Raw genomic sequence first — 18,588 nt, 5'->3', positions numbered from 1 at the left:
CCCTAACTATAAGCTTTATCAAAAATGAAAGTTTTAAGCCTAGCCTTAAAAGTAGACAGGGTGTCTGCCTCACGGACTAAAACTGGTAGTTGGTTCCACAGGAGAGGAGCCTGATAACTAAAAGATCTGCCTCCCATTCTACTTTTAGAAATTCTAGGAACCACTAGTAAACCTGCAGATTGAGAGCGAAGTGCTCTGTTAGGAACATAAGGAACAATCAGATCTCTGATATAAGATGGAGCTTGGCCATTTAAGGCTTTATATGTGAGAAGGAGGATTTTAAATTCTATTCTTGATTTAACAGGAAGCCAATGAAGAGAAGCCAGGATAGGAGAGATATGATCTCTCTTTTTCATTTTCATTAGAACTCTGGCTGCAGCATTTTGGATCAGCTGAAGGCTTTTAACTACAGTTTGTGGACTTCCTGATAGTAAAGAATTACAATAGTCCAGCCTTGAAGTAACAAATGCATGGACTAGTTTCTCAGCATCAACCCTGGACAGGATATTTCTAATTTTTGCAATGTTCCTCAGATGAAAGAAGGAAATTCTAGAAACCTCTTTGATATGGGATTTAAATGACAGGTCCTGATCAAAAATAACACCAAGATTTTTTACTTTATTATCTGAAATCATGTTCACTTCACATCTGGGCTGAAATGATTCTAACGGTCATTCCTGTCAAATTGATCCAGGCGCTTTAATCAGAGATGTTGCTTCTTGCAGCACCGAAGTTTTTTTGTTATTTTTTATTTTTTCTTTATGGCCTTTTCCTATTTCTAATTTGACACAGATGGTCTGAGAAGGCTTATCTATTTATTTTTTATTCTAATTGTTTCCGCGTCAACTCTCGGTCCTTTGCTGACTTCTGTACAGACTTCTTTTATTTCTCGTTTCTTTTCGGCACTATAGAGACTTTATTCTATTCTAGACAGAAAGGAAATGGATTAAAGCTTCAGAGTTTTTCAGGTTCAGATTTTCTCTTTTATTTTTTTCGTTATTTGTTATATACTTGTTTTATGTATTTTTGGACTTAAACATCCTGTGGTGCAAAAGGATAAATAATGAATTAAACTAATTTCCATTATATCTATGATGCAATTAATCATATAATCTTATCATATAATTATTTTTTACAAAAATAATAAATATGAAAAATATAACTGCGGATGTCTGGGGGACAGTGATTCGCCTACATGTTATGAATGCTGGCGTATCATAAAGAATAAATTATGAACAGTTTAGTTTGTGCCTTCAAGTCATTGCCCATTGGAAGACGTTACTTGGATACAGTGATGGGACTAACGGCGTTAGTAACGGCGTTACTAACGCCGTTACCTTGTTTTAGTAACGAGTAATCTAACTAATTACTTTGACTGTAACTATAACGCAGTTACCATTGCAGACACCCCGTTACTGCGCGTTACTCAGGTCGCACAATGAACCTTTTTTCATGATAGGACTCGTGCGCAGCTGCGTGAAGCTGACACCCCACCCACGTCAAAAAACTCTGCAAATAGACTGAATGGTTAGTGCAACGCTAGTGCAGAAAAAAATGTTGTTTGTGCTACTTTTGTTTAAGAGATATTAAAGATTATTTTTTAGGTCATCCAGAGGTGCGCGCCTTGTCATGAGAGAGGGGAGGATGAGATTGGCTGATGTATAGTGAGATTCCGTCTGTCAGTTGGGTAGGTGGGTGTTTCCGCTGGTGGGTGTTAACGTACAGCACACAGAGAGATGGAGAGTGAGGAGGATCCAGCAGCAAAACAGCGTTTTCCTGATGGAAATACCGGTGTTACGTCGAGCTGCGTTTCCCCATCAGATACTACGGTTTCCTCTGCATCTCCGCACAGCGCAGGCGGCAAGAGTCACCGCGCAAGCGACAGGAAACGCGCATGCTCGCTAAAGGCGCGCAACAGTCGCCCTGTGCTCGCGCCACAGGAGAACTGTGGAGAGCGTGAACGATCAAATGAAAGGGAGAAATCTGGATGGATGGATGGATGGATGGATGGATGGATGGATACTCTGCCTTTTCAACCTACTGTATTTTTTATTTTAAACATTATTTGATGGCCTTTGTGGCAGGGATGGAGATCCATATTTTATGTCACACGCAGAGTATACATCTTGATAGATAGATGGATAGATAGATGTTGCAGTATCTATAACAACCCAAACACACAGGATTTCAGAATTAGACATCCCCAGTTATTAATTTCACCAGATCATAGCGTTCCCCCCTGATGTCATTTACGTTGAGTTGCAATAAATGCAAAACTCTCTGCAGGTTCTTGTCTTTGTCGTCCGCTCTATTCATCTGGCTTTGGAAACACACCGCGAGAAGGTGAGGGCTGGGTGGTGAGGGTTACGGGGGCGAGAAACGCAAAATTAATGCAATAGTTACTTTTACTAGTGTAACATAACCACTATGTTATTTTTTACCTTTTATATAAAGCACTTTAAAGTGTACCAATGATATACTGTCTGGTAGAACAGTTATGTCTTTGATAAAATTATTTCAAAACTCCACTGGTTAAGAAATGATGATGTAAATGAACATGCTGGGTTATTTTGGTGTGGAAACATTTTTGAATAAAAAGGGGCGTGTGCATCGGCGCGCGCGGCTCGACAGGTGAGGAAGACGCTCACTGACAGGACTGTGCAGCAGAAGTTTTTGTCTGGATGTCCGTTAAAAACACTTTGAAAAATAAAGGAATAAAGATGAAATACAGACAGAGTTTGTCCCAGCGCCACAGAAACCCGTAGATCTTGTAGAGAGCAGATCAGAGTTTGCACCCAGAGGACGCCGCCCGGTGCAAGGAGACGCCGCCCAGGGGAAAGAAAGACGCACCGGTGAGATCTGGACCTTATTTTTTTCTTTTGGGGGATTTTTGGTGGTACCACTCTTTTTCTAATCTTTTTTTGGTGGGGGGTTTACCGTTTGGATTTTTCGTTTTGGAAAGGACTTTGGACTGAAACGGTTCCAGGATTTTACTTTGAGTTCGGAGTGTATGGAACTCCTGTTTGGACATTATTATAAGAAATAAAAAGAGACGGACAGTTTTGGACTTTTAGTTATTAGGGATGATTTTGTTTGGTTTTTGCGGATATAAATTGAGACTTTGAGTTTACTTATAAATTGTTTGTGAAGGTTTTTTGGGTTATTTATCATTTATACTGAAATAGTATTGAATTAAACATTGGATTCTTGGTAAAAGTGCGATTTATTATTATTATTATTTTAAATAAATTTTTGTTTGCTAAAAATTTTAATACTTTGCCTGATTTTCCTGTGACAAAAACCCCCTTGAGTTTTTGTGAGTTCTGCTTTAATCTAGCTGAATTTTACAAAATGGTGGCCAGTATGGGGCCAGGAATATAATATCAGGTTTTGTGTTACATGAGTTGATACATTTAAAGAGAATCCTGTTTTACATTTGGATTTATTTGATTTGAGTGTTTTTTCTTTTAAGATGGATAACACACCCTCTCAATCACAACATGCTGAGGAAAGAGATATTGATCAGGATGAGGAAGAAAATGGAGCAGGTCTTCTTGTAGATCAGGAAGAGGCAATTAGCACCAGAGGGGGAGAAACCTGGGTTACTAGGAGAAATCCTGTAGGTGAAATAACTTCTCTGATTAGCTCCCTTTATGTATCAGATAATGATGTTGAAGAAAGAGAAGACGACGAGGAGGAATATCTCACTATGTCAGACATAAATTGTATCAGGAATGATTTAACCAACATGGGGGTTAGGATTTCATCATTGGAAGAAGATTTTAGGGCGTCTATAGAAAGTGCTTTGAATAGGGAGCAAAACATCAGGACATATGTAGACAGAAATGTTGAGGCCCTGGAGCAATGCATGAACACAGCCTTTAAGGAATTTGAAGCTAAGATAGTAGACTGTTTGCTGCGACGAGATGAGAAGTGGAAGGCTGAGATAGAGAGGTTGAAGCGCGCTAGACTCTCTACAGCTATTCATTCCCTTGATAGTGGCAGACCAAGTCTCCCTGTGCCATCTGATCATCTCTCTTCTACCATGAAACATACTATCCCTGAAACATCATCTCCACCTTTAGCCATACCTGTTCAAAGGGTACCACAAGGAAGCTTTGGATCTTCATGCCTTCAAAGGACGGATCAATCTACCACCTACATCCCTCCAGGAGCAGTTCCAGTCACGCCATCAACGAACTGTGGGATAGTAGACCTCCCGGCATTGACCTCCAATCAGACAGTTCCAACCTCAAGTAGAACATCTGTAGTCATTTCCAAGCCACCTGTGCACATGGAGTTTCCCACATTGGAGGGTGCAGAAGAGGTTTCTGATGTCTTAAATTTCATTGATCAGTGCGAGACATTCCTAACAGTACGGCCCCTGTCTGATCCTGAACTATTGGGAGCCTTAACAGCTGTCTTAAAGGGCTCTGCTCGGTACTGGTGGAGTGTGGCTAGAAACAAGGTTCACAACTGGCTTGAATTTAAAAATGCCTTTTGTGCTGCTTTTCTGCCTCCCGATTATCTGTCAGAGGTGGAAGAGAAATTGAGAGACATGGTCCAGTTGCCAGAGCAATGTCTGAGAGATTTCGCCTTTGAGTATCAAGCACTATGTCTAAGATGGAAGCCAGACATCAGTGAGACGGAGCTTGTAAGGAGGATTTTAAACAACTGCAATCCGAAGATAGCAGGCTGTCTTCGAGGCACAGTCAACTCTATAGATCAGCTAATAAAGGTGGGATCCCAGGTTGAAAAGGACTGTGCTGGTGTTAAAATCTATTGGGGCAAAGTGGATCAGCATAAAGCGAAAGGAAAAGGCCCAGCAAGACCTAAGGCGAACCCCAGAAAGCCAGCCGACTCTGTATCTGTGGTTCAGCGAGGCAGCTGCATCCTCTCTCCTTCATGTTCCCATAGAGGTGCGTGACAGGATGTATAATGCCGTCCTGGATACAGCTTGCACCTATTCCCTGATGAGAAATAGTCAGTGGAAAATAATTGCTCGAGAAGGGGAGGTTTTAAAGCCAGCTGATAACCAGAAGTTTGCACTTGCCAATGGCAAAACCTACAGCGCTTTAGGGAAAGCGACAATCATTTACAGTTGGCATGGGATGATGTGGTCTTTAGAGACTTTTGTGGTTGAAGATAATAATCTCACCTTTCCCATCATCCTAGGACTGGACTTTTTGACCAAAACTTCTACCATTATCAATCTAGGTGACCACACATATGGGGTGAAAGGTCCAAAAGGTTATACCTTTTATCCTTTTTCATCTTCAACTGCTCCAGCATCGCCTGTGCATGCTAGCCCTTCTCAACTTTCTTTGATCCTGGCTCTGCCCATGGAAGAAGACAAAATACCCAACACAGAATTGTATATCAGGCAGACTCAACATCCACCAGAAGTCCAGAAGCTTCTGAAGGCCTGGCCATCTGTATGCTCTGAGACATTGGGTAGAACATCTGTGGAAGAGCACCGAATAATAACTACCGATGAAATACCCATTCGCTGCAGAGCTTACCGGGTGTCTCCTTTCAAGCGGCAAATAATAAAAGAGCATATTGAGGCAATGCTCAAAGATGGTATTATAGAGCCATCACAGTCCTCATGGGGATCTCCGGTTGTCCTTGTTCCCAAACCAGACAAATCTTTTCGATTTTGTGTGGATTACAGAGCTTTGAACACCAAAACTCTTCAGGATGCCTATCCCATGCCCATCATACATGAGTTGTTGGAGTCAATGACTGGAGCAAACATTTTCAGCACCCTGGATTTGAAGTCTGGATATTGGCATATGGCAGTGGCAGAGGACAGCAAAGCAAAAACTGCTGTTATTACTCCATTTGGACTTTATCAATTTAAGTGCATGCCATTTGGATTGAAAAACGCTGGAGCATCCTTTCAACGTTTAATGGAGAAAGTTTTAGGAGAGCTACGGGGAAAGATCTGCTGTGTGTACATCGATGATGTGATTGTTTTCTCAGCCTCTGCTGAGCAACACATGAGGGACCTGGACACAGTCTTTGAAAAGCTCTCCCATGCCAATCTGACCCTCAACCTTAAAAAATGCAACTTTTTCCAGCAAGAACTCAAGTTTCTTGGACACATTGTGTCGGCAAAAGGTGTTCAAGTGGATCCAGAAAAAACCCAGGCCATTACGGTTTATCCAACTCCAACTAACCAGAAAACTCTACAGAGATTCCTTGGAATGGTAGGCTGGTACCACAAGTTCATCTCACATTTTGCAGAAATAGCTACACCTCTTTATCAGCTGCTCAAGAAAGATACAAAGTGGGAGTGGACAGTTGACTGCCATCAGGCTTTTATGGAGCTGAAGAAAGCTTTGGTGGAATCACCCATCCTGGGACAGCCAGATTTCAAGTTGCCTTTCGAAATTCATACGGACGCCAGTGACGTTGGTCTGGGGGCTGTCCTGGTCCAACCAACAACTGATGGAGAAAAAGTTATTGCTTTCGCTTCAAGATCATTGAAGGGAGCAGAACAGAACTACTCCACCTCAGAGAAAGAATGCTTGGCTGTTGTTTGGGCAGTAGAAAAGTGGTGGCACTTTGTAGAGGGTACAAAGTTTACCATTTACACCGACCATGCTGCCCTAACCTGGGCATTCAATTGCCCTAGAACCAGTTCTAGGTTAACACGCTGGGTGCTGAGGTTGCAAGATTTCAGTTTTGAAGTGAGATATAGAAAAGGAATGCACAATGTAGTGCCTGATGCTCTGTCCCGAGCGATGCCTTCTGACCCGCCCGGACCAGCACATGTAGCCCTGAACTCTGCTAATGCCTTGTTAGGTTTACCCCTATCAATGGCAGAAATGAAGGAAGAGCAGAAAAAAGACTCGGACCTCATGGAGATGGTTCAGGATCCAAGATACCAGAGGCCTGACAGGATCCTCTTCCACAAAGTCCACGACCTCTGGTATAGGAAAACCCCACTGAAAGATGGCATGAAATATCAGTTGGTGGTTCCCAAGTCATTGGTTCCTCAATTTCTCCAGTATTTCCATGATCGACCACTGAGTGGACATCTGGGCAGACTAAAGACACTCCTCCGGCTGTTGGAGGTAGCCTGGTGGCCGTCGGTTCGTAAAGATGTGTGGACTCATGTAAAGAATTGTGCAGTTTGTCAGAAGTACAAACCAGAAAATCAAGCTCCAGCTGGATTCCTGCAACCCACATCTCTGACAGAACCCTGGGAAAAACTTGGGGTCGACTTGATGGGACCTTTTCCACGCAGTAAAAAAGGAAACATTTTCCTTTTTGTGGTGATCGACTACTTCTCGAAGTGGGTGGAAATGTTTCCTTTAAGAGACAGCAAGACACAGAAGCTCATCACTATCCTCCGGGAGGAGATATTTACTCGTTTTGGAGTTCCTCAAAGCATTGTGTCAGATCGTGGGCCCCAGTTTACCAGTCAAGAGATGTCCAATTTTTGCTCTATGTGGGGGGTAAAGCACTATTTTACCACCAGCTATCACCCCCAATCAAACTTAACTGAACGGGCTAACAGAACTATCAAAACAATGATAGCCTCGTTTGTTGGACAGAACCACAATCAGTGGGACAAACATATATGGGAGTTCCGTTTTGCCATCAATGGTGCTCAACATGAGACCACAGGCAGAGCCCCTGCAGAACTAATGTTGGGACGTCAACTTCAAGGGCCGTTGGAGAGGATGATAGCCAAACCACCATCACCTCAGCAAACCATATACAAGTTGATGGAGCGACACAGTGAGATGAAGGAAGAAGTCAAACGGAAAGTTGGGATAAGTCAAGCCCGACAAGCCAAATATTACAATGCCCGGAGGAGAGGTGCACAGTTCCGGCCGGGAGATTTGGTCTGGGTAAGGTCTCATCCTCTTTCCAAAGCAATAGATGGTTTTTCCTCAAAGCTAGCGCCAAAGTGGTCAGGTCCAGCTACAGTGAGGAAACAGTTAGGCCCAGTAAATTATCAGCTCCAGTGGAGGGACCAGCACAAAGGAACAGACATAGTTAATGTGGTTAACTTAAAGCCCTATTTTGGAGTTCAACCTCCTTTGCCTCCGGCTGGGGGGGGGGGGGGGGGGGGGTTGTAACATAACCACTGTTATTTTTTACCTTTTGTATAAAGCACTTTAAAGTGTACCAATGATATACTGTCTGGTAGAACAGTTATGTCTTTGATAAAATTATTTCAAAACTCCACTGGTTAAGAAATGATGATGTAAATTAACATGCTGGGTTATTTTGGTGTGGAAACATTTTTGAATAAAAAGGGGCGTGTGCATCGGCGCGCGCGGCTCGACAGGTGAGGAAGACGCTCACTGACAGGACTGTGCAGCAGGAGTTTTTGTCTGGATGTCCGTTAAAAACACTTTGAAAAATAAAGGAATAAAGATGAAATACAGACAGAGTTTGTCCCAGCGCCACAGAAACCCGTAGATCTTGTAGAGAGCAGATCAGAGTTTGCACCCAGAGGACGCCGCCCGGTGCAAGGAGACGCCGCCCAGGGGAAAGAAAGATGCACCGGTGAGATCTGGACCTTATTTTTTTCTTTTGGGGGATTTTTGGTGGTACCACTCTTTTTCTAATCTTTTTTTGGGGGGGGTTTACCGTTTGGATTTTTCGTTTTGGAAAGGACTTTGGACTGAAACGGTTCCAGGATTTTACTTTGAGTTCGGAGTGTATGGAACTCCTGTTTGGACATTATTATAAGAAATAAAAAGAGACGGACAGTTTTGGACTTTTAGTTATTAGGGATGATTTTGTTTGGTTTTTGCGGATATAAATTGAGACTTTGAGTTTACTTATAAATTGTTTGTGAAGGTTTTTTGGGTTATTTATCATTTATACTGAAATAGTATTGAATTAAACATTGGATTCTTGGTAAAAGTGCGATTTATTATTATTATTTTAAATAAATTTTTGTTTGCTAAAAATTTTAATACTTTGCCTGATTTTCCTGTGACAAAAACCCCCTTGAGTTTTTGTGAGTTCTGCTTTAATCTAGCTGAATTTTACACTAGTAACTACCGTAAATCCTCTAATATAGGCCGGGGCTTTTATTTAACTCAGGTACATCTTGGTCCAGGCCATTATTAGAAGGAGGCCAGAATTAGAGGCAGGCCTCTATTTCTATTTGATCAAAACAGACGACCAGTGGAATGAATAAAAAACAGATTTTGTGTCTCTTTGAACCTATAAAATACTAGGTTCATTTATTGAAAAAGTACAGTTACCATAACGGTATACAGAACATTATTCAGAGATCTTCCAGCAGCTGCAATTTTTCTGAACGGCAATAAAAAAAAAAAAAAAAAAAAAAAAAAGACAAGAGTGGAATCTTGGGCAAACTGACTTGCGAAACAAAGTTTAAAAAAAAATTAATGGAAACTGCTCTGCCATCATAGCGAAATTTTATTTGAGGCAGGCTAAGTGGAAGTTGGCTACCAGTATCGTATATTTCAAGGTAAATTTAGAACAACGAAGACCAACGAAAATCTGTCATTTTAACACTGCCTGGTTACCTCCAGACCTACCCGTAATCACATTTGTCTTTCAGATCAAAACGATTGTGAAAGGCCAATACGATCTCTTTGTAAGGATGGGACTTCCCATGCTAATGGCTTGGATTTGTTAGCAAACATTGCCCCCTGTGGTACTTGTATGTTACTATCACAAGTTGTTGAGGACTGCCCAGGAACATCGTTGGTTTTAATTATAGCCCCGGCCTGTATAAGAGTCCGGCCACTATTTACCTCCCCCGACAGCCAGACAGGCCATTATTAGAGACCCGGCCGCTAATGGAATACAGGCCAATATTAGAGAATTTACGGTAGTTACTTTTATTGTGGAGTAACTCAGTTAGTAACTCAGTTACTTTTTGGGAGAAGTAACTAGTAACTATAACTAATTACTTTTTCAAAGTAACGTGCCCAACACTGCTTGGATATAACCTAAGGGAATATCTTCAGAACAGCTCTAAATGACACAAAACTCATATGGATGAGTAGTATATGTAATGACGTAAAATCAAGGGCCCAATGTAAAAAAAAAACGGTGTTCCCCTTTAAATGAAATATCCTCCTAATTTCTTTCCAACCAGTTTGCAGTTTTATAAATAAAACTTTATTTATAAAAGCATTTTAAATTTTCAACAAAGGCTTACTGACAAAAGAGACACAAAAAATTTCAATTTCATTCTCGACTATGGTGATTAAACAAATCAGTTTTTTGGAAACAAGACAAATCCTCAGGCTGACTGAAGGTTATTCTCTGCTCTGCAGGCATTTCATTATTCCATCCAAACACTGGCTCATCTGTACTCTCTTATCCCTATTTGCACAGGCTCTTCCATATAAGAACCTCATCAGTGGTGGATTGCAGCCAGGCAGAGCCATCACCATTCAAGGAATCTTCCACCCCAAAGGCAATTGGTAAAAAAAACTACCTTTATTTCATTTCATGTACAGATCAAACCTTAACAGCAGAGGTTTAGGAATTGAAAGTTGAAGTACATCCTATAAAAGTCATACAGTGTCAGCCAGGTTATGATTGTCATGATGTCTGGAGATCCTGGCATAATGTCCCTCTGATTCGATGGAAGCTAGGCAGATCACTTTATTGTTAGAAGCAGAAAACATATTTTGTAAATTTAAAGGTAATGCATTTTGTTTTTGCAAAAAAAATATATGTATTTAATTTGAGAAAAAAAAATGTAAACAGTTCCTTACATGTATGTTTTCAATGTAATATATTTCAAATTTATTACAGATTTTTATTTATTTTTTCAAATTTAGGTTTATATATTTTTTGTTTAAAAAATTGCAGCTTAGATTCTTTTCAGTTAAGACCACTTCAAAACACTTGCTTTTGACACACATATTAACCAATAAAAATGTTAATGCTGACGTCAATGCAGATCAATACAAATGATTCTTCAGTCCTCCAGAGAAAAATCTGCCCCAGAATTGAAGAAAATGTGATCAGTAAAATGCAATTTGAAAAGAATTACATTTTTAAAACACAAAAAAAGAATTTAAAACATGAAAATTCAAATTCAGCAAAAGTGAAACTTTCAGTGAACTGAAAATAAATAAAGAGACTTTCACCAGTCAAACACAGGAGAAAGATTAGTAGAAATGTGTCATGTTTGGTTTAAGGTTCCTAACCCACATGCAGAACACACGGAAACAGGAGAAAAGTTCAAAGATTTATTGAATAAACACAGTGTCAATAAAGAACTGATTCAAGGGATAATCAGATCCAGGACTGGTCACAACTGGTTTCACTGCGGAGGGGGACAGAGGGGTTAGCTGATGTCCAGGTAATTTGCAGGATGTGAGAGTGCAGGTCTGTACCTGTTCTGAAGTTTGAGCAGAGCGGCAGAGGGGGGGAACCAGGAGGGTCCAGAGGCTGTCGGCAGGCTGAGGGCTTGGCGGAGGCAGAGCTTGGTTTGAGTACGTTCTGTTTGATTTTTATATCAGACCCCTATGAATTTAAATCTACTTTGATCCCTGAGCAGCTGTTCCCAAGGGGTACATCCCTAGAAATAAAGCCACAATTGCCAAAGTAGAAAGAAGAATGTTTTTGTTCCTTGTTTTGTTTTTTAGTAATGAAGATTTTATTAATCTGCGTGTAATGCATAATTCATAGTAGATCTAGAAGTGTTTGCTTTCTGATGGAAACCTTATATGTCTAAAAACATTCCTTTATTGTACATTTTTTTAGCTAGCTTGTCTGTCTGCTATATTACGTATAAATTAGGGCATTGGCCTAATTCATAAAAAACTTTATTTGAATTCTATAAATTACTGTTTTCTGCCCAAATATAGAATTTATTAACAAAAATCATTCAGCTCCAAGTCAAACATATTTCAATTTAAAAGTCTTAACAAAAAACTAAACTAAACTACTATGTACAAAGAGGAAGGGGAAACATGGTTGAAAAACATATTACAGTTTAAGATGGATCTTGTGTTTGAAAACCAAAGTTTATCTGGAAGAATTTGGGATATGATCAAATTAGCTTTTCACTAATTTAGAGCAATTGGAATGTTTTCCGACCAATTCACAATGCAAATCAATGAGGTGAATAAAACATTATTTGGCCAAATAATGTTTTATTAAATTATTTGCTTAGTCGGGAACCAATACCCTTTAGTGAAATGATTCTTTACCCTCTATGAAATAGCTAGCACTGAATAGACATCAGGATTCCACTAAATGATTCTTTATCATACTTGGCAATGGAAATGTTATATACTAACACCAATGTTATATCAATGTTTAAACCCTTATGCTACGCTCACACTAAAAGCAGCAGAGGCGGCAGGAGCAGCTACTTTACATGCAAAGTCAATGGTTGACGTGCGTCAAGGCGCAGCAAAATGTCCCCCAGCGCGTTTTGAGCAGCAGGCGGAGCATTTGACCGTCTGACGCGCTCGACGCGCTGCAAACGCAGCTGCTGCTGGAGTTGAAAAAATTGAACTTTTGCTGCTCGACGCACCACATCAACCAATCAGAGAAGCTGATCTGGAAGCTGGCAGAGAGACAGACACATTGCTGATGATGCAAAGCGCTATGATCACTTCACAGAAACAGTTTGTTAACGCCTAAATTAACTTAAAATGTGAAAACCTGCCGGCAAAGCACGTTCGCTTTTATTATCCTGGTGCCTGCAGTTGGATTACGTACATAAAAACCGGTTTCCAGCTGCTGCGGTAAACGGCGAGGAGGCGACCGGGCCAGAGGCTGCTGTTGAATGGGATTCCTACTGACAGCGCACCGCCGGTATGTGGGGGTCTGAACGGCTCCAACAGAGAAATAATATTTTAAAGCAGGATCATAATCTTGATGAACTGACTGCACAGACCATATTTTCAGGTGCACCTTCTCACTTAAAAACATATTAAAACTATTTTTTACCCACTGATCAAGGCAAATATAGCTGCAAGGCAAAGAAAGGATAGAGTAGCTCCACCAAAGGCGCATCAGACCCACTTTCCACCGCGCAGCTTTGCTGCTCCAGCGCAAGTCAGAACTAAACTTGTACAAGCAATAATAACAATATTACTGTAGCATAGCGTAGCAGGCAGTCCATCCTGTTAGCTTTGTCTTTACCCATCAGTAAACACATGAAATCATCAAATCACCTAAAGACATATTGATTTTTCTGTCCATAATTGTGCCAGACCTGCAAATCTTTTGTCCATTCTATTCTCTCTAAATGTTATACCAATTTTGCTATTGAAGAGTTAAATTAAAATAGCCATTTGATTTTTGTTATCCACTTCTAAAAGCAAAACTAAAACAGAACACAATGTCAATGTGAGAAAATCTAAAAAGTTGTAGCTTACTACTTTTTCTGAGGAAGTGATTAGGAGTCCAAGTACGTCGTTCTCAACCAGTTCCACTTTGACTGTTAGATGTGAACCAAAAAGATGCTTCATCTTCGCATTCAGACCCCGAGCCTTATTTAAGGTACCATAATCCAGTAACCAAAGGGTTAAGGGCTAAAGGTTCTGTTTCTGTAAGGTTATGCTGATCTTTTCTGATCTCAACTGGCAGATGGCTCTGCAGCTCAGTTACACTTCTGTCATAAGTTCAATATGGCTGCTTATAGCAACGTTGGCCATGTTGGTTCTTACCATCACATCTGCCTTTTTAACCAAGTTTCTTACAGTCCACCAGTTCCAAGGTCAACTCACCTTCTGTCCATTTGTCCATCATTGTATTTTTCTATCTTTCCATCCACTGTGTTTCTAATTCTGCTGAGTCCTGCTGATGACTGATTATTTCATTCAGATGTTTTGAAGCAGACACACATTAAAAGTTGCAGCCCACCAGGCCTGAAGCTCTGCTTGTTTGACCACAAACTTACTTCTTGCACTTGTTGACCAGTTTAGATCTGGTCCTGTTGAGTTCAGTTCAGTGAAAAAAAGGTTTCCAACAGTTAATTTATCAACTGGTCCACAAGAATCAAACTGAACTCTGAAGTCACACAATGCCTCCTACCGTCTCACCTCATGATGAGATGATTTGAACTTGTAAGAGTTGAATTTAAAGTTAAATCTTGCTTGTTTAAAACATTTTCTGTCTAATGTTCCATTTCCTCCCAGGTTCCTAGTGAACCTCCGAAACCTGCATGGAATCGCTCTGCATTATAATACACGTTTGTGTGAGAACACGGTGGTCCGAAACTCCATGCTGGATGGACAGTGGGGCACCGAGGAACGAGGAGGAGCATTGCCCTTCCAGAAAGGACAGCCTTTCACGGTATGAAGATATTAATTTTAAAATCCCTCACAGCTGATACACACTTGAGTACATGGTTTTTGTTTGGCTTTCTGTAGAAATCCCAAAAACATCTAAGCAGTAAACGGTTGGAATGACCTCTCTTAACCTTGTTTCTTGCAGCTGACCATCATCTGTGAGGAAAGCTCTTTCCGTATTCTGGTAAACAAGATGCTTGCCCACAGCTTCACCCATCGCTTCTTTCCTCTGCATAACATCAATAGCCTGGAGATCGAGGGAGACATCCAGCTGACCTCAGTCAGCTTTTAAAACCCCTCTGCCGCTAGCAAAGAAAAAAAAAAAATAATAATAATAACAGCACTTATTTCAGCTTTTGTCACTGAAATTTTTAATGTCTGGTGTGTGTTTTAATCCTAGTGTTTTTTTGCTGCTATCTAGTGGCCAAGTTATAGAGAGCAACCAAATAGATACAACCTGGATATATTTCAGTTATATAAACCTCTTTATCATCCATCCAGATTTTTTTTTTGTTACCAACTATACTATCTGAATTCAACTTGGTTTTAGTTTCTCATCTTGGCTCAGTTTGCTTTAGCTGATTTATGTGAATTTACTCAGTTTGTTCTTGTTCCGTTACATTTTATCAGCCTCTCACTGATAGATAGATATGTTACTGTTTCAAACTGTAACTTTAACTTTGATCTACCTTCACCCCCTCCATCCCCCCATGTATCTGTGCTTATTGTTACTGTCTACATCAATAAATCATGTTATGGTCTACACTATTTGTTGATTTTTTACTGTGTTGAACTGATAAACACCTGATAACGAGTATGACTCAGATCAAAGTCGTGCTGCTCTAACCCACTAGGCCTAGTGGGTTAGAGCAGCACGCCTGTGCTCTTAGAAGGTTACAAGTGTCAAATCCCACTGCTTCCACTCTGGGTTCCTGAGCAAGACCCTTAACCCCAGAGTGCTCCCCAGGCGCCGCACAGTGGCAGCCCCCTGCTCCCCAAGGGGATTGGTTAAATGCAGAGGTAAATTTCTCCAATATCAGATCAATAAAGTTAAATTATTATTGTTATTAATCACCCCCCCCCCCCCACCCCTATAATATTCTTTATCATTAAAAACCTGCTTTTAACTCTTTGCTTAGTGCCACAAGTCAGTCTTACTGTAAATTGAAGTTTGCATCTATGTTATGTGGGACCTAGTCGTTGCTTTCCTGCCTTTTCACTACCACAGGCTGCAGCATCATAGCAGCAGCACTGATCCATCTATCCATCTCCTACCTCATTCTCCTCTCCTGAACAGAACCCCCAAAGTACTTGAATCCTCCAGTCGAGGCAGGGACTCTCCCCTGACCTGAAGGAGACAATCCACCTTTCAGAGTAGAGAACTAAGGTCTCAGACTTGGAGGAGCTGATTCTCATCTCCGGTGGCTAACCGCCCCAGTGCGAGCTGTAGCCCTCAGGAGGGATCCAACAGAACCACGTCATCTAAACTAGACCCAGTTCAGCCCTTGGCTGCTCCTACAGTCTAAGTCCTCTGGTTAAACTTCAAGTCCTGAACAAATAACCCTGAGCTATTCCTGAGTCTTTAATGATGTGAGGAAACCAACCAGTGTGAATCAATCAATTATTTCCAGTGGTGTCAAAAGTACACACATTTGTTACTTAAGTAGAAGTATAGATACTGCGGTTTAAAAACAAGTTGAAGTATTAATTTGACCTCTTAACTCAAGTAAAAGTGAAAAAGTATGTGCTCCAAAAACTACTTAAAGTATGAAAGTATAAAGTAACCGTTAAACAAAAAAAGCCAGATGCCACTATATGAATTGAAACCTCAATTTTATGACTATATCTAAAAATTCTTCGAGATAGGGCCAAGGATGAGGGAGGTGTGTTGGTCTCCATCTCCAAATACGCTCTCGCCTGTGTCCGACCTTTCAGACATTTCAACATGTTTTTCTGAATCCATCATTGTAGCATGGCATAGACAATTCATGTTTGCAGTTTGACTTATTGGTTGTAGATTAAATATCAGTGGAGTCTGAATAAAGAAAATCATCAACCAGTAAAGGTCCGGAGACATTTCTAATGATCTGTTACTTTAAACAGAATTTAACACGGAAAATAAAATGAGGTGCACTCATGCTATACATTTAATTTTTTTAATAAAAAAAAAAAACTGAAAAATGTCCATTTTAAAACATAATGTGTTTTTTGAAGTAGAGAACAACAATCTTTCAGTTTGGTATATAGGCAATTTCCTGATTCACATATTTAATAAAACACCTGAACTGACCCTTTGTTTTTTCTTTCTTTTTTCTGGCTCAATGAGAGCAGTGGGCTTTATGCTGCCCTGCGAGGCTTTAAACCTGGGTTTGAATGGAGGCAAAGCCATTTTCAAGCACATACCAAGGTGCTCATTTTGAGCCTGGACCCATATTTATTTTCTCCAGACCATCTGCCCAAAGCAAAGGCTACAGCCTCCGCTGTTCCTCCCGTCCTGCTCCGCTCCAAGTTTGAGGAGAGCATGGGCGATATTATTTATAAATTCAAAGCAGCAAAACAGGCGGAAATCATTAAAAAAATATTTTTTAAATTCATTAAATGTGATTATCGTGGCATTTGAAATGCTATAGTAAGAAAAAAATATATAAAAACAATTTCGTCAGAAATATATCGCGATTAATTTGCGTGGAATTGTGTGTGGTTAATCATAAAGCCGTATGTTCTGAAAAGAAGCTCGAAGCGGAGAAAAAGCTAGAGAATGGAAAAATGCTAATTTCAATAAAAGTGTCTGAAAAACCAGGAATTAGGGTTACCCCCAGATTCCATATACTCCGTCAGCACTCCGCTGACGTACATTGTGTGGAGTACTGGGCTCTGTTCGAATTCATGGGCTGCATCCCCCAAGGACACGGTCTACCTAGACTGGATCCTTCGTAGTCCGTGAAAATAAGGAGACCGAAAGAGTTTTGGCTGTGAATTCGAACAGGTCTAACCTTCGGCAGGTTTTACCCCCCTAGACTCTGTTGCTTAGCAACCGTGACAGTTGACACACAAAGTAGGAAAAGAATGAATACTGAAGTTTTCAAAACTGTTTGTTTATTTATTTATTTTTTATTATAAAGTGAAAACAGACTACACTCACAAGAATCCAGAGTGGAATAAAGGTTCCAACCACCGGGAGCAGGAACACATAAAATCAAATGTAATGATAGAAACCTTAGTCAGTTAAATAACCTGCTGCTGTCATTTTGCACATCTCTGATGATGCTGCTATTTTCAAATATCCATTACTGTAAAAATGTCCATAGCTGCATATTGGTTATTTATTCTCCAGGTGCAGAGTTTTATGTTGTTAAAACACTTTACAGTATTTTATTTTTTATATTTTAACTCTTCCCTATTATGTTATTCTTATACATTTTTCTAAGGTCCACATTTGTGTGACCATTTTCAATAATCTTTCTTCTGCTGTAAATTTGCCCATTGTGGAACAATAAAGTGATTTTTTATTCTATAAAAGGGGTAGAAATATATAAATAAATCTAAACAATGTACGTATAAAAAATATATCTGCAAAATCTCTAATATTAAACAACGAAAAATACCTAGTTAAGCATATTGTGCAAAACAGCAATAAAAATTTTTTAATCGTATCAGATTTATATTCCCCACACTGCAGATATATTAGAATCTGTCTTTAAATTACAGCCAAACCCATTTACACAGTAACAGATAAAATATTTTAGATAAATCAAACATTACCGCCTCATATCTGACTCAATAACCATTAAAACAACTATTTTCATTCATTTCAGACGGAACTATTCACATACTTGGATTATATTAAACTGAACTTCCAATTTTCACCACTGGTCGGCGCCAAGTAACCTTTCCTCTGATCACGGAGCAAATCATGGCTTGCTTGGTCTTCCAATGAATCCTGGGTAAACCAGGATACCGAGGATACTTTTTTTTTTTTTTTTTTTAATAAACAATACATACAATACATATATTCATAGAAAAGATGTGCAGTCGATTCAATATCACCGTCACAAGATAAACAAGTGTGAGCAAAGTGCTCTGTTAGGAACATAAGGAACAATCAGATCTGTGATATAAGATGGAGCCTGGCCATTTAAGGCTTTATATGTAAGAAGGATGATTTTAAATTCTATTCTGGATTTAACAGGAAGCTAATGAAGAGAAGCCAGGATAGGAGAGATATGATCTCTCTTTTTCATTTTCATCAGAAATCTGGCTGCAGCATTTTGGATCGGCTGAAGGCTTTTAACTACAGTTTGTGGACTTCCTGATA

The sequence above is a fragment of the Cyprinodon tularosa genome, unplaced genomic scaffold (genome assembly GCF_016077235.1).
Source record: "Cyprinodon tularosa strain WSP-4 unplaced genomic scaffold, ASM1607723v1 ctg394, whole genome shotgun sequence".
NCBI lineage: Eukaryota > Metazoa > Chordata > Actinopteri > Cyprinodontiformes > Cyprinodontidae > Cyprinodon > Cyprinodon tularosa.
The sequence above is the reverse complement of the archived record's forward strand: the minus strand, read 5'-3'. Positions refer to the sequence as shown.